The following is a 6,000-nucleotide window of genomic DNA, read 5'->3' on the forward strand; positions in this document are numbered from 1 at the left end:
AATAGTCAGAAAAAGTTTACAGGAGAAATTTGAATTTATAATAATAATTGTAGATAGTTATTAGTGTTTAAAAATTAAATTGTTTATAAGAAATAATATTTTATTTGTAAATAATATTTGTACAGGATCCAAATAAAATTTGATAATCTTTAGTTAGTATTTTTTAGATTGTACATAAATTATTTTGTTTGTTTATATTTATTTGTTGTTTGATTAAATTATGTTATTGAATGATATAGTAATTTATAATAATTTTTGTATTAAAATTAATTAAAAGTACGTTTTAGGGTAACTGTATTGGTGTACTTTTACATCGATACGGTAACCGCGTTCGGTATGAATTCGGAAAGAATTTATGACGAGGCAGAGATGGTACACTTTGAGGAAACAGTTGCAATTTATGACGATCTTGTTGCGACGAACATGAATTTAATTTCACAAATCGAAGAACAAATAAAAAATAATAATCAAGGTGCATCAGTCATGATTCTTTGTATGATTGCTTTTGGATTGAAATTGTTACGCACGGTGCCTACTATAAGCAACTGTATCAGTGAGTCCCAACCACAAAAAGAGCGCCGCAGACAAGAATTGATGGAGTACTTGGTTCACACTGAAGAATCTCGTCACATTATTCGCATGGGATCGGAAGCTTTCATTAAATTATGTGAACGAATACGGGGAACTGGACTTGTTAAAGATGCATATCGATCAACCGTGGAAGAACAAGTAGCGAAATTTCTGCACATTATTGGGCATAATGTGAAGAATCAAAGTGTGTCATTTTTTTTCCATCGGTCTGGAGAAACAGTTTCCCGTCACTTTCATAATGTTTTGAGTGCAATTTTAAGGTTGGAGGGGGAATTCTTAATTCAACCAAATGAAACAGTTGTAGAACCCCACATCCTTAACAACAGTCGATTTTTCCCCTACTTTAAGGTTTGTTGATAATAACATTACTTTAAATTATGTGTAATGTCTTCTTTAGTTTGTGTTTAATTAAAGTTATGAATTTTTGTTTACAATAGGATTGTTTAGGGGCCATAGATGGGAGTCATGTACGTGCTAAGGTTGCACGTGGTGATGCGCCTCGTTTTCGAGGGAGAAAAGATTGGCCAACCCAAAACATATTTGCAGCTTGTGACTTTGACATGAAGTTCACATATGTCTTAGCCAGTTGGGAAGGAACTGCCTCCGATTCAAGGATATTGAAAGATTCTTTGGTACGAGGCGATCCTTTGGTTATTCCAGAAGGTTAGTTATAGGGGATTGGGTGTGTAGAAGAATTAAAAGGTTGTAGTAGTATATACTAACCCAGCTTTCCACAATCTTTGTAGGAAAATACTATCTTGGTGATGCAGGTTTTATGTTAAAACGAAATATAATAACTCCTTATCACGGGGTGAGATACCATTTGAAAGAATATTCGCGAAGAGGGCCACAAAATGCAAAAGAGTTGTTTAATCATCGACATTCATCACTTAGGAACGTAATTGAGAGAACCTTTGGAGTGCTTAAAAAATGTTTTCCAATTATAGCCAATGGGACTGAGCCACATTATGATGTGGATACTATGACAAAAATTGTTTTAGCTTGTTGTATTGTGCATAACTTTCTACGCGGATCGACAATGATGAGTCTCTGCTTGAAAAAATAGATAATGAATTGTTAGAACAAGATGTCCAACCAAGCACCACCCATGCTCGTGAACATGATTACAGGCTAGGGTGTGATATTATGGACACTATAGCAAACGAAATGTGGCAAGATTATGTAAATAATTAATTTCATGAAATAATATATTTTCTACCATTTTTCAATGTTTGTCATCCTAACTTTAAGTTAATTAGATGGATCGCGGAAAAAATGTGGCTTCAAATTCATTAGGTTCTTATCGAGAGTTCACCAAGTGGACGACGGAGATGAACCTAATTTTGCTGAATGCAATGATTGACGAGGTACGAAAAGGGTGTAGAATTGATGGTAGCTGGACCACTCAAGGATACACTAACATAGTTATGGCTTTAAATGAGGCGGGCTTATCGGGTCTTAAGACAAATAATGTGAAGAACCGCTAGAAAAGCCTGAAGGACAGGTGGAGGGAAATCCATGATTTGTTTGGTGGATTGAGTGGTTTCGCATGGAACCAGACCACCAAACTTTTTGAAGTCGAGGACGAAGTTTGGAGTGAGCTGATTAAGGTACAATGATAAGTACTTTTTTATGTAACAATTACATTTAACTTCACATTTCGCATCATATACTAATATGTGAAATGTATGTAGGCCAAACCATCTGCGACGAAATAACGTTTCAATCCCATTCGCCATTATGACCTCATGGAGGAGTTGTGGTCTAATGATAGAGCCACAGGAAGTCGGGTCATGACAGCCCGTGACATCAATTCACCTCCTGACATGCGCAATTTCAGTGTCAACCTTGGGGAGAATAATATGGATTTTATCCCCGAACAACCGAACTTTGAGGAGGCAAATGACTACGTCCCACGATCACCTGCTTCTCAATTCCAATCTAGTGACACTCCTTCAGACACACCCTCAAACACTCCTTCTATGCCGTTTGTTGGCTCTGCGTGCACATCGTCATCCCGAGGATCAAAGAGAAAAGGCCCCACTATGGACGACATTGATGAACAATTTGCAATGTTGAATACTAATCTTCAACAATGCGTGTCAACAATGAAGGATGGAAATGAAAATGCCTCTCAGTTGGTGAATATTGCTCGTGCACAGGCAACAACAGCTCAAGATATAGCTGCCGAAATTAGACGAAGAAACGACCTATATGTTGAGCATGTACACCACCATCGACGCCATGCCTCATACCAGTACTCAGAGTCTGATATTTGGGCAATGCTCGGGAGCTAAACATTCAAGATGAACAACTCATGGATCAATGCTACGAGTTTTTATGTGACCATCCCGGAAGAGTTAAGCAACTATTTGGGATGTCATATGAGCGTCGAATGAAAAAATTGTTTGGATTTATGACTAGGCATTCATTTCATATCTCTGCGTGGGGGTTACCTTTAATTACTGGACATGTAATATTTGGCTGTCTTTGTTAGTTATTGGACACATGGTAGTAAGTATCGTGCGATTCACGATACGAATCGCACGAAACGATACGGTTTAGGCGTCGTACGATACGAATCGTACAAAGAATCGTTTTCGCTCCCGTATCGCAACTGTATCGTGCGAATCGGAAGACGAATCGGAGAATCGTTTCGTTTCGTATAATAAATTGGAATTTGAAAACCCTAATTTTAAAATTTTACCTCGCGAACCTCTTCTCCTCTCTCCTCCGACAGCAACGACCATCAGACTCGTGACAGTAGGAGGTGCGGCGCCAGACAACAATAGCAACAACTTTGTGGAATTGTGCAATTGCTGAGGCGCACTGCTGGACGAAGGCGCTCGACTAGATGCGCGGTGGTCGTTGGAGGTGCGTGACTGTAAGCACGGTGAAGAGAGTAGAAAACAGAGAGTGAAGCAGAAAACAGGGAGTGATTAACTGCTGTCTTGGGATTTTTTCTATTATCTTGGATTTTTAAAAATAAGGAAAACAAAAAGAAAGGCAAATGTTACATAAGTGTACATGATTGTTTTGATGTTGAAGAGAGAGCTCTGAGTAAAAAAAGAAGAGAGGTAATTATTTTTATTTAGAACTTCTTCAACTTACAACTGGAAAACTTTAACAAACTAAACTAATTAAATTTATTTGTTTTTCTTTTGCTAATATAGGTTCTAGAAATTTAAATACCAAGATCAATAAAAATGAAAAATTCACAGAAGATGAGGAAGACATTGAAGAAGAACTTTTAATAGAAGATGAAGATGACTTGAGTGATGTAGATGTTGGAGAAGAAGATGATGAAATATGAATGACTATGATAATTGCACCTTTGCATGTTTACATATCTTATATATTTAATTATATGTTACAATTTTAATGTTTATGAATCTTACGATTCATGATACGAAACGATTCACGATTCAGAAAATCAACTCTCCGATACACTACTTGTATCTCGATTCAACTACCATGATTGGACATGTAATATTTGACTGTCTTTGTTAGTTATTGGACATGTAATATTTTGCTTTCTGAACTTGCACTATTGCTTTATGATATTATGTTAACTTATGTTTAGTAATTTATTGTAGTAATTGCATTATACATGACATCATCATCCCACAAACGTAACAGAACCCGTAAGGGTAAATCTCCAGCAGAAGATGTTGACGTTTGATAAGTGTCTAATTTCAGTAATATTTCATATTAAAATATAGGCACTTATGAGGATTTATTGCTAATTTACATATAAAATAATTCCTAATTTATGAATTTATACCTTTTTACATTTTTTATAATCTTTATTTGAATAAGAGTATTTTATTCTCAAATTTGGTGTTAATTGCAGATTTCTAAGGAAGATTGAAGATTTGGATTAAAGATGACTGATTTGAGCTAAAAAGATAAAGATAGAAGGTCCCAGAATGGAAAAAGATGCAAAGAAAGATTGGGTCTTTTTTATGTTTTATCATTTAGCCCGTTAGCGCGACATAGGAAACAACCTAACCCTAGAAAACTAGGATAAATAGAGGGCTAGAGGCTCAACCTTAGTGTGCCAGATTGAGAGGAAAACACCTTAAAGTGAATTGTAACCCAATTGGGAGAATGGAAGGTGATAGAAGTATGCGTGACTAATTCTACCATTTGGGATTGGGAGTAATCTGCTCAAACTCTTATGTATTGAGGTGATATTTTATATATTAATATTCAGTTCTTGATTGATTATTGGTATTGTTGTTTTACTTTTAATTTTCCGTGACAAATTGAGAATCTTAAATCTGACCGGGAGGTATTTTTAGGGTTTGGACCTAAACAACAATACTTAACATATTTGAGTGCTAGGAATAGACTTAAAATGTTAATTGCTATTAAACGTCTGAGCTTCGTTCTAAGTTGTTCTTATAATTATGCGAGGGATCGATAGTTAGGGGACATTCTTAAGGATTTTATATGCGAGGAATCGATATAAATGATTTTTATACGGGCATGAATTTCGATCAAAAGAACTTAATATTGACATGCTAATCAAAATACTTGAGAGTGAGAGAGATGAAACTAATCCTTATTTTTCCAATTGAAACAACTAATTCTTTGTTTGTTTTCTTATTGATCAGTGTCAACACAATTAATTCAAAACTCTTTTAATTGTTCTATTATCAAGTTTTTGGCGCCGTTGCCGGGGAACAAATTTGATTTGTTGAGTATAATTTCCTAAATATTGTAAATATTTTTTTTTATTATTATTATTTGTTTTGATTTTGTTTATTTTATTAAAATTAGATTTGATTTTGATTTTAGTATAGATTTACTGTTTTTTTTAAAAAAGGTTATTGTTTTTATATTCTTTTCTTTACGTTATGTAATTTAGTTTAGTTTATTTTTATTTTATTTGTTTTGATTTTGATTTTGTTTTATTATATGTTATTTTAGTTCTTTTTAGGATTAGTTTACGTAGTTTGATTTAGATTTACGTAACTGTTATTTATTTGTTTTAATTATATTTTATTATTAGTCTTATGTTTTATTTCTACGTAAGCAAGTTAGTTAGAATATTAGTTAGTTTACGATTATAGTTTTCAGGGGTTTTTTTAGCTTTATTTTATTTTATTTCTAGTATTTATTTTTTATTTTTAAGTATGTTATTTTTTATTTTTTATTGTTTTCTTTTATTCTGTTTCTAGTTTTTATTTTATCTATATTTTTTTTTTAATATATTTGTTATTTTTCTCTTAACGTCGTTTTAGTGTTTTATTTTAGTTTTTGTGTTATTTTTATTTTATTTTACGTATTTTGTTTTTATTTCAATTTTTTTTTTTAATTTAATTTAATTTATTTTATTTTTTAAGAAAAAAAAAGTACTCTGTTTTTTTTTTCTCCACTAATATGCTTTAGGAAGAAAGCAAC

Source organism: Phaseolus vulgaris, chromosome 9 (assembly GCF_000499845.2).
Source record: "Phaseolus vulgaris cultivar G19833 chromosome 9, P. vulgaris v2.0, whole genome shotgun sequence".
Lineage (NCBI taxonomy): Eukaryota > Viridiplantae > Streptophyta > Magnoliopsida > Fabales > Fabaceae > Phaseolus > Phaseolus vulgaris.